General features: G+C 37.5%; 1 pseudogene; it reads left to right on the forward strand.

Annotated features, from left to right (window-relative positions):
• Window positions 1-478: 478 nt before the first annotated feature.
• Window positions 479-4,024, forward strand: LOC140502492 (rho GTPase-activating protein SYDE2 pseudogene; annotated as a pseudogene).
• The last annotated feature ends 8,124 nt before the right edge of the window (window positions 4,025-12,148 follow it).

The raw sequence follows: 12,148 nt of genomic DNA on the forward strand, positions 1-12,148 counted from the left end.
TATTTATTAGTTCAACAGTTTTCTTAATTTCAATTTGATTAATGTCTCCTTTGATTTTCAGCATTTCTGCTTTAGTATTTACTTGGGGTTACTAATTTATTCTTTTTTGAGCTTTTTCAGCTGCATACCCAATTCATTGATCTCCTCTTCCTTTGCTTTATTCATGTAGTTATTCAAAGATATAAAGTTTCCCTTAGAACTGACTTTGCAGAATCCCATAAAATTTGGTAGGTTCTCATTATTGTCATTCTTTTGAAGAAAGTTGTTGATTGTTTCTACAATTTGTTATTTAACCCACTCCTTCTTTAGGATTATACTATTAAGTTTCCAATTAATTGTTGTTTTATATTTCCTCAGCCTTTGATTATATATAATTTTTTATTGCATTATGATCTGAGAATGATTCCTTAACTATCTCTGCCTTTCTGCAGTAGTTTGTGAGGTTTGTATAGCCTAATACATGGTCATTTTTTTGTAGATGCGCCATTTACCACTGAGAAAAAGGTATGTACATTTCTATCTCTATTCACTTTTCTCCAGAGATCTCTCCTATCTACCTTACACAGAATTCTATTTACCTTCTTAACTTCTTTCTTGTTTATTTTGAGATTAGGTTCATCAAGTTCCAAGACGGGAAGGCTGAGGTACCCAAATAGTATAGTTTTGCTGTCAGTTTCTTCCTGTAACTGCCTTAACTTCTCCTCTAAGAGTTTGGATGGGGGTTCTCTTGGCAGAGCCTCTAAGGAGAACCTGGTCCCGGCTGCAGGGAGCTCTGCGCTGTCCCTGCACCGCTCGCGCTCAGAGGCCGGGAGGGCGAGGACCAGGATGCAGGCTGGCTTGCCTGCTGAGCCAGCTTGCTCCTTGGTCTTGGCCTCAGCAGCAGCAGCGTCAGGCCCCTGCTGTCCTGGCGGTCCAGCCCCGGTGACCACATCCTGCGGTAACCAGAGGACTAGGACCTGGAGGACGAGGACTACTGTGAGAACCTGCCCAGCCCCGAGGGCAAGGTACCAGCGGTCCCCACTGTCCCCGCAACCTCTGGCTCCTCCCCGAGGGCCAGAAGCTGCCCCCTGGAGACTGGTGTGCTGAGCTCCAAGCTCCAGGATGCCTATTGTTTATTCATTCAGGCCATGCAAGAGCTGCAGCAGGTGTCTCCTCCCCAGGAACCCTTGCCAGGTTTAGAGGGGCACCACCACTGGACTCCAGGCCCACTACCCTCCTCTACCCTTTCCCCTGCCCCTTATCCCCTCGCTCCCTCTCCCTGGACACCGGTGCTCAGCAGCCGGAGCCTGGACACCCTCCTCGCGTGAGCCCCGCCACTCCTGCTGATGTGGTCCAGCTGCGGTCCCCTACCCGGCGCTGCTGGCTGAGCCACAGAGAGGGGCGATGGGTGATCCCGGGTGGAGTTGCGTCTTCCCAGCGGGGAGGGCGGGCTGCTAGGCCCTGTGTTTCTCGGCCTGGGAGGCTGGCTGGAGGCGGGGCAGCCCTTCAGGAGGCACCCTTAACCATCCAGCAGGGCCCCCCAGGTGACCCGGAAGCCAAGTGACCGGCAATGAGGGTCCCTTTTTCAAGCCACCTGTGGTGACCTTGAAGAAGCTGCTGCAGTGGATGTACAAAGGGCGTCTGCTGTCTCTGTGAATGAAGGGGTGCATCTGCGGCTTCTGCAAAGTCCTCGGCCCTCAAGCAGCCCCGCAGGGCCCAGAAGCATTGAAAATGCCAGAGAAAAAACCCCATTCTGCATCTCCAGACCAAAGAATTATGCTGACAGATTTAATTGAAAAGGTTTGCATGTCTTCAAAAAAGAAAAGAGAACTCAGAGGTTTAAAGGACAATGAACTGAATGAACAGAGGTCACACAACATTATCACAATCTCTAAGAAATGTAACTGATTGCATCAGAGCACTCTAAGGTCTTCTAATTAAGAAGAAAAATTTCAGAAGACACAAGAGATCGCACACATATTCAAATAGCCTTCATTAGCCAAAACTGCCAATGCTGCAACTCTTCATTGTCAAGAAATTGTACTTTAGAATTTAATGAGGAAAATGATGCAGATAATGAAGGTGACATATGGTACAATCCAGTTCCTGAGGATGATGACCATGTCGCTAGTTCTGAGGAAATGAATCCTGATAATTCAGTTCTCACTTTGAAATTATCACCTGGAAATGACTTGGCAAAACCAGTGAGGTATGCTGAAAGCCTGCCATTTTCTTCTTCAGGTAGCACAACCAACTGAAATTAATGAGGTAGATGTCATGTGTTCTACAGAATTTGTACAGCTGAACAAGCAGAGGTTTGGATGTAGGACTCAAGATAGTTCTTTGGTTGAAGAAAGCCCCACTTTGAAACCGATTACAGGTCCTGGAATCCCAGTAGCTACAAGTAAGTCTGAATTAAGTACAGCTGAACCATTTCCTCCAAGTCCTAACCCTGTGAAAAAAGATGGCTCTATCAATTGATCTTTCCCAAATGAAATCACATCTCCAAAAACTAAGGAAACTTTTCATGAAAATGAAAAAATTACCTGAACTCAGCTGAAAGCTAAGTGTCAAAAGGAACCTTGAGTCATATGCACAGTTCACACAGCCCCTCCTCCTCCTCTAAATGTAACTGTCAGGGGAGGAGCCACACAGTCACTTTACCTTCTGGGAATACCACCCTGGCTGCTCAGAGAAACATGATAAGGCAATACCACTTGGACAGCAGTGTCTCTTCTCAGTATAGCTTCCCAAAAGAGAATTCTACAAGCTCTAAATATACTTGCAAAGGTGGTTATCTCAATGACGGAGATTCACTTGAACTTATAATTAAATCAAGTAAATATTAATCTGTAAGCAAACATTTGAGAGGAAAAGAAATATTTCCAAATAGTAGTAACAAAACTGAAGTAGACATTGACGCTTTTAGACATTTCAGATTTTCTGATCAACCCAAGTGTTCACAGTATCTCTCTGGACTCATGAGCATGCATTTCTATGGAGCAGAGGATTTAAAACCACTGAGGATGGATTCAAAAGATGTGTTTTGTGCAATTGAGGTGGACTCAGTAAACAAAGCAAGAACAGCATTGCTTACATATCAGACAACTTTTTTAGACATGGATCACACCTTTCACACAGAAACTGAAAATGCGCAGCACTTAAAGTCAATAGTCTTCAGCTGGGAACCAACACCAAGGGAAAATCGTGTATGTTGTCCTCCCCACCTTTTTCAGAGTGACAAAGACACATCAATTGGCTGTTAAACTTGAGCCCAGAGGACTTATTTATGTGAAAGTGACTCCTATGGCACAGTGGGAGAATTCTTTTCCAGATCTAGATGCAAATTGAGAAGCAGTAGTATTTGGGGTAGATGTTCAAAAAGTTGTGGAGAAAATGTAGAATTGATGGTGGCACTATTGATGCAGAAATGTATTTTGGAAATTGAAAAGAGAGACTGTCAGGTAGTAGGCCTATACCAATTATGTGGTTCAGCAGTAGTCAAGAAAGAACTTCAAGAAGCATTTGAGAAAGACAGCAAGGCTGTTGGTCTGTGTGAAAATCACAGACATAAATGTAATCACAGGTGTCCTTAAGGATTATTTAGGAGAACTCTCTTCTCCTTTGATAACCAAGCAGCTCTAAGAGGCAGTGTTAGATGCCATGGCCAAAAATCCTTTGAAAATGACTGGAAATGGTTGTGAGAATGACCCAAACTATTCTAAGTACTCTGTTGAATTTCTGGATTGTTTGTCTGATATTGAAAAGGCAACCTTGAAGATGTTATTGGATCATCTGAAAGCAATAGCTTCTTTTCCTTAAGTAAATAAGATGACCTGACAGAATTTAGCAGCATGTTTTTGGCTTGTATTGCAGAGTCAAAGGCAAGAGACTTCACCTCATAATCACAGAGTCTTTACTGACTCCAATGAACTTGCAAGTGCTCTGGATTTCAAGAGTTCTTCATTACTTACTCCAGCTGTGGCCAGTGTCTTCTTGTGGTATAGAGAAAATGCTGAATTCTCAAAGTTGGAAAGTCCAGTGAGGATATCATGGGATATGATGGAAAGAGAGACAATCTGAGTTTGAGTTCAACCCCTGCCACTTCCAGCAGGATGCCTTTAAGGCACTTTAACTGCAAAGAAATCATTGATTTAGGACTTAAAAATAAAATGAATATTTAAAGAAATTAGAAAAAAAAGAATTTGGATGCTATATGACTTGAAGCATACATGTTTTGTAATGAAATTGTTCCATTAGCTATGGTTTCTTTTAGCAGGATATAGTTTCCTTCCTTAACTCTTTTGAATAGATCTATTTCTGCTTTTGCTTTGTCTGAGATAAGAACTGCTACCCCTGATTTTTTTACATCAGCTGAAGTACAATACATTCTGTGCCAACCTTTTACCTTTACCCTGTATGTAAGCTCCTATGTCAAATGCATTTCTTGTAAACAACATATTATTGGATGATGGTTTCTAATCCATTCTACTATTCATCACCTTTTTAGAGTGGAGTCCATCCCATTCACATTCACTGTTATAATTACAATCTTTGGCTTTCTCTCCATCTCCTTTCCTCCTGATTATGCTTTTAGTTTTCCCTTCTCCTCCACAAGATCATTTTAATTTTTGACCACCCCCCCCCCAATCTTCCCTCTCTTCTTTCAGCCCCCTTCCCTTTTAATCCCCTTTTCCCTTACTACTTCTTCCCTCTCTTTCAGCCTCTCCTCCCTTTTCTTTCCACCTTTCCCTCCTACTGCCTATATAGCTCCTTAAATTTCCATATTTAACAGAATCCAATCAGATGAGAGTACCTCTCAAACAATGCTCATCTCTCTGCTCTATTTTTCTCTACTGTAATATATCTTTCTGCCTATTCCTGTGATGCAATCTATTTTTTCTGCCTCCCTTTTTCACATCTGCCATTACAATCCCTTTGCACCCTTAAGTCATATTTGTTATCATCACATCATTTTATTAACACCCACTCTCTCTATCTATGTATACCCATTTTATATATCATAATAAATATGCAATTCTCAAGATTAGCAAGGATCATCTTCCCTTATAGGCATGTAAACAGTTTGCCCATATCAAGTAACAAGCTTTTTTTTTTCTTTCCTTGTTTGCCTTTTTATGCCTTTCTTGAGACCTGTGTTTGAATATCAAATTTTCTAATGAGTTCTGGCCTCCAAGGTTTGGAAATCTCTTATTTCATTGAATATCGATGTCCTTGCCTGAAATTTTATGCTCAGCTTTTCTGGGCAATTAATCCTTATTTGTAGTCCCAGCTCCTTTGCCTTATGGAATATTGTCCAGGCTTCTTCTTTTATTTTTTTTTTTATCATGATTTTCTGGTAGACCAATAATTCTTACATTTTCTCTCTTGGATCTATTTTCCATGTCAGTTGTTTCTCCAATTAGATATTTTACATTTCTTCTATCTTTTCATTCTTTAGATTCTGTTTGACTGATTCTTGATGTCTCATAGATTAATTACTTTCTATGTGTCTGATTGTAATTTTTATCAATTTGTTTTCTTCAGTTAACTTTTGCTTCTCCTTTTCCATTTGCCCAATTTTTCCTTTTAAGGAGTTATTCTCTTCAGTTAGGTTTGGTACTTCCTTTTCTATTTGTCCAATGACCCTTTTAAATTTTTATGTAATTTCTTTTTTCATATTTTTAAAGTCATTGGTCAGTTTTTTCTTCTGTTTCTCTAACTTGGCTTTTAAAATTCTTCCTGAGTTCTTCCCAGAAGGCTCTTTGTGCTTCAGACCAGTTCATATGCCCTTCTGAAGATTCAGATGGAAGTACAATCTCAATGTTGACTTCTTTGGTATTTCCCTTTTGCTCCTTGTACCCATAGAAAGATTCTATGGTCTTTCCTTTTCTGCTTTGCCTCTTAGTCATGATATTCACCCTTTTCCTGCCTTTTAAAATAGATCTCTGCATCTGGGGCACAAGGGGCTCTATCCCCCAGTTCTTGTACGTAAAACTTGAGATTTTGTGTGTTGTAGCCTCTGGCCCTTTCAGCTAGCATCTAAAATACTGCTACTTGCCTGGTGCTGAGCTGGATGGGGTTAGAAAGCAGAGGCCAGTTGAGGTATTTTTGGGTTCACCTGCAGTTACTCTGTAACTAGCTCATTAAGTGTGGGGGAAGGGTGGTGAGGCCACAGGAGGTCTCCTCTGCTGAGCTAGAGCAACAGCAAGCTCAGTGGTTGTTGATCTTATCTGAAGACCACCTGTCTTCCCGCTTCCCCTGGGATGCTGAGGCACGCCTGGGATCCTGGTTTTGGTGATTGTGGGCTTCATTCCCACAAGGCTCAGGATCTTCTCCCAGTTAGCTGAGGTGGGGTTGTCAGGGATAGCTCTGGTTCTGCACTTGTCCCCTTCAGGCATAGCAAGAGGGACCCATCTTAGCACTTTTCCTAGCCCCACAGGCTAAGAAACTGTTTACTCCTTCTGCTGCTCCCACATTTCCAGGGTTTCCCCCAAGCAGACATTCTCTGGGCTCATCCAGGTCAACAGTGGTGGAGAGATAGCAATTATTGATCCCTCTAACATCTTGGCTCCTGGTACCAGAAAAAAAAGAGAAGAATGATTCAAAAAGCAGAATAGCCAAATGGAAAAGGAAGTTCAAAAGCTCACTGAAGAAAATAGTTCTTTAAAAATTAGAATGGAGGTAAAGATGGTGGAGTAGAAAGACACACCTACTCTAGCTCTTCCCCTACAGACCATGAAATACCTGTAAAAAATGACTAAACAAATTCTAGAGCAGCAGAAGCCACAAAACAACAGATTGAAAGAGATTTCCAGCTCAAGGTAGCCTGGAAGGCCCACAAGAAATGTCTGTCACCCAAGGTGCAGTAGCCAGCACAGACCAAGGTCCTACAGGACCTTGAAGAGAGAATAAAGGGAAGAAGACAGGAATTTAAGCTAAAGCAAATAGGGTGAACAAAAATCCCAAAGGCAGGATGTGGAAAATTAATATTCTAAAACATCCCACAATATATTTAGAGGTACAATAATGTGGTAATATTTATAGCTTTTCAGAAAACAAGGTAGAAAATTATGAAATCTAGCTGTACGCTTGATGTTGAGGGCCAGAACACTGAGTTAAGGGAATACACTGTAGTAGTCAGGAAAATGTTGGTAAATTTTTAAGAATTGAACTCTGAACCAAATATATATATATATATATATATATATATATATATATATATATATATATATATATATATATATATATATATATATATATATATATATATACATATACACATACATAGATGCATAGATACATATATATACATGTATGCATGTTTGTATGAATGTATGTATATGAACACACACAGAATTTTTAAGTTTAATTTTCATTAACAAAACTTTCTTGACAAAGAAAAAATGAAATTGAGTTGCAATTTCTAATTGTTGGTGTGGGAAGTGTAAATGCGCAAATTGGATATTTAATGAGGGGTTCCAAAAAAAATAATTAGAATTGCATCCCCTACTGTCTTGTCTGCAGTATGGACTATCCATAAAGATGATTTGAGCAAAAGAAAGAACGTGGAGAGTGATCCTCACGGAATTTTACCTCAACTTTCACATTATTGAAAGACTCAAAAAATTTCACCTCGTTTTTACCTCAGAAATTTTCCTCTGAAGAACCACCCACGCTGAGGAAGGGAAGATTGAAGGATTTCCTGTTGTTTTCAGAAATCAGGCCAAGCAGTGGTGACCAGACCTGATCCTGGGCTGTGGCTGTGAGGGAGAAGGAGTGAACAATAACCCTGTGAGAGTGATACCACCAGGAGCAAGAATACTTACAGGACAGTGTGGTTGTAGGACCTAACTGTTGCTAAGGCTGACCTAGCAGAAAGAATTCAGAAAATAACAGAAAGGATGTCCTGCAGTCTAGGGCAACATCATTCACAACATGAGCTTAAAACTTGATTTTAACAATACTGAGCTGCTAAAAAAAAATAAGACAAATTAAAAAGTAAAATAAGTAAGCAAAGGACAAAGAATCAGACCACTTGTAGCTACTTTTGTGTAAAAGAAGATCTGGGTTCATATTCAGATGAAGATAGTGAGGTTAAAAAAAGCCACTCTTATCCTGAAGAGTAACTTTAGGTAACAAGCCCACAGGGTCACAAACCCAAAAAGAAATCTTGGAAGAACTTACAAAGGAATTTAAAATCAAATAAGAAGCAGGAAATAAAACAGAAAAATTAGAACAATTCAAGAAAATTATGAAAAGAAAATTAACCAATTGGAGGAAAAAATATAGAAAACAATAAGGAAGAAAATAAAAAGGAATTCTAAAATCAGATAAGAGAGAAATATGAAGAATGAGAAAAAAGTAAAAGCAATTTAAGAAAAATTAAGAAAAAATATGAAAAGAAAGTTAATCAATTAGAAAAATGATTGTTGAAAAATTGTTTTAAAAAGTCTTGAATAGTAGAATAAGTTAAGTGGAATGAAAGGACATTATAAGACACCAATATATGATGAAACTAGATAAAAATTTAAAAAATGAAATATTGCCTTAGAAAAACAAATGTTCTGGGGAAGAGACTGAGAAGAGACAATAAAATAATTGTTAGTCACCCTGAAAGTTTTGATAAATAAGAGGATCTGGATACAGCATTACATGAAATTATTAAAGAAAATTGCCTTGAAGTTCTAGAACAAGAAGATAAAGTAAAAATAGAAAGAGTACACCAATCATCATTTGAAAGAAGTCCTAGAGAGAAAACTTACTGTAATGTCATATCCAAGTTTCACAATTCTGAGATTAAAGAGAAAGTATTGCAAGCAGCAACAACAAAAATGATACTACTGTATAAAAATAAACAATCAGGATTTCACAAGAACTAGCAGCTTCTACATTAAAAGACCATATGTATACAAGCATTGTATGTCAAAGAGCAGAGGATCTGGTATGGCCTGCAAGAATAACTAATCTAGCAAAGCTAAGTGTAATCCGGGATAAAAAAAACAAAAAACAAAAAAAATAGGCATTTAATGAACTGAAAGACTTTCAGGTCTTTGTAACAAAAAGACCAGAAGTCAATGGAAAATTTGATATAATAGATTCAGAAGAGAAATACAGAAATCAATAAAGAATAATTATAAAACAATGATTAAGGTCAAACTGTTTACTTCTGATACATGAGCATCTTATTAATATTAGTTATGATTAGTTATTATAAGAAGTAATACTATTCTTAAATTATCATTATCAAAGTTATTTGAAAGAAAGTTTAAAACTGAGCTTTATAAAAAAAAGAAAAATTTGGTAAGATAAGGTCAAAAAGAGAAATTTTCTCTTCAAAATTGTGTGTGAAAGGAAGAGCTAATATGGAAGAAGCAGGTGAAAGGTGGAGTGCATATGTTCAGGGCCAGGATGGAATGCGGTTGACAAGAACACATAGACCTTCAGGAGAAAACTGTTCTTTGAGACTGTGCTCATTATCATCTGGAATGGCTCTCCATGCCCTCCAGATGTTTCTGTCTCCTTGAGATAGATAAGAGAACTACAGAAAACAAGGGATATGTAAAATAGATGCCCTCTAGGCTAACAGTCTTTAAAGACAATAAGATGGCCAAATCACTAGGGTAACAGACAAGCAGAATGTCACATAGGCTTGCAGTTTCTGTCTATAAATACCCTGACCCTCAGATCAATAAGCAGAGTTGGTCTATCTTCTCCCACCTGCCTGGCTCTTTCTTCTTCACCACATCACCAGGCCACATGGGGACGCAGGCCGTCCACCACATGCATATATATATATATATATATATATATATATATATATATATATATATATATATATATATATATATATATATATATATATATATATATATATATATACATATAAACAATATATGAAGGAAGGACATTTATAATACGAAAGAAGAGGGTAAGGGGAAAAGATAAGTTAATAAGAATGGGTAAAAAGGGAAGTTGAGAAGGAAAATAGTGAGCAAAAATAAGATAGAGGGAAATTCATGAATAATAACTATAACTTTGAGTATGAATTAGATAAAAATGAAGGTAATTTGGGAAAAAAAATATCAAGAATATCAAAGAAAATAATGGGAGAAATAACTGTAAAGGAAGGAGATTTAGCAGTGCCAGATCCTAAACTGTATTATAAGGCAGCAATTATCAAAACCCTCTGGTTCTGGCTAAGAAATCTAATGGTGGAGCAATGGAATACTTACAGCATCAAGTAGACATAATTTTATATTTGAGAAATCTTTTATTTCAGAAAAAAATTTAGCATAAGGATTCATTATTTGGTTAAAACTATTGGGAAATCTGGAAAATGGTGTGGCAGAAACTGGGCATAGAAATAGCATCTTACACCATGTACCAAGATAAGGTCAAAGTGGACACATGACATAGAAATAAAGGAAATTTTAAATAAAATTAGAACATCTAACATATTACTTATCACACTTATAGATTGGTGAACTATTTATAAATAACCAAGAAGCAAAGAGTGAAGGTAAGTGAAAAAGGGATAATTTTGATTAAGTTATTTTAAAGGGTTTTGTACAAATAAAAGAAATGTAGCCAAGAATAAAAAAAACAGAAAATTCATGAAAAAAAATCTGTAGATAACTTATTAAAGGTCTCATATCTATAATATGTAAAGAACTTTGTCAAATCTCTAAGAATACAAGTCATCCTCCAACTGATGAATTGTCAAAACATAAAAGCAGGGAGCTTTCTAATGTGAAAATCAAAACAATTTTTACTCTTATGAAAAAATACTCTAAACCTTTATTGATTAGAGAAACTCACATTGAAACAACTTGGAGTTATTCTTTTCTACCTACTTGATTGGCTAAAATGATGCAAGGGAAACATGGCAGATATTTGAAAGAATGTGGAAAAATTGGAACACTAATTCATTATTGCTGGAATTGTGAAGCAATTCAACCATTTTGGATAGCAATCTAGAATTATTCTCAAAGACATATTAAACTACCTATACACTTTTATGTTGCAATACCACTACTTGATCTATTTCTGAAGTTAATTAGGGAAAAAAGAAAAGAACCCAATATGTTCTAAATGTTTATAGCTCTTTTCATGTTGGCAATGAACTATAAATCTCAGGGATGCCCATCAGTTTGAGAATGGCTGAACATGTCATGGTATATGATTGTGATGGGATACTCCAGGGCTCTAAGAAACGATAAACTCAGTGATTTTTTTTTTTACATAAACATGAAACAACTTGAATGAAATCATGAAGAGTGAAATGAGCAGGAGCAAGAGAACACTGTGTACAGTAACAGCCCCTATGACAGAACGTGTTAACAACCTCCAGAGAAAGAACTATGGAATTTGAATGAAGACCTAAGCAAGCATTTACACTTTTTTGTTTTGTTTTGTTTTTCTTTCTTTTGGTTTCTCCCTTTTGTTCTGATTCTTCATTCACAACATGACTAATGTGGAAATGTGTTTATCAGGATTGTACATGTATAACCTATATCAGATTGCTTGCAGTTTTGGAGAGGGGGGAGAAAAGAGATGCAAGGGAGAATTTGGAACTTACAAAAATAAAGTTGAAAACTATCATTACATGTAAGTAGAAAAATGAAATTCTATTAAGTAAAAATAAACAAACCAACAAATAAATGCATAACTAATTACTCTGAGAAAATGTTATTTTGACTATTATGAATACTCTAATAAGCTGTAAAGGACATGTGAAGAAAGATACTATCTGTCTGCAGAAAAAAACTGACAAATACAAGCATGTATAGAATAACTATACATGTAAGTATGTATATATATGCATCTCTCTCTGTCTCTCTCTCTGTCTCTCTCTCTGTCTCTCTCTCTGTCTCTCTCTCTGTCTCTCTCTCTCTCTCTCTCTCTCTCTCTCTCTCTCGAAGTGGGTTAATTTCCAAGAGGAACCAGCAACTTCAGAGAAAACAAGATGGATTTTTATAAGGTAAAGATGCAATTACATAACAGAAATTTACATGGAATATAAGAATATGATGAATATTTGAAAGACAGGAGGAGTTTGTTAAGGGATTAGGTGATGGAGGAGGGGTCCCCTCTGTGGTTGGTGGTTAAACATTCTGGCCATGGTTCCCTCCAATTGGCTAGATATTGTGGTCCTGTATGTTCAAGA

Source organism: Notamacropus eugenii, chromosome 4, assembly GCF_028372415.1.
Source record: "Notamacropus eugenii isolate mMacEug1 chromosome 4, mMacEug1.pri_v2, whole genome shotgun sequence".
Classification (NCBI taxonomy): Eukaryota; Metazoa; Chordata; class Mammalia; order Diprotodontia; family Macropodidae; genus Notamacropus; species Notamacropus eugenii.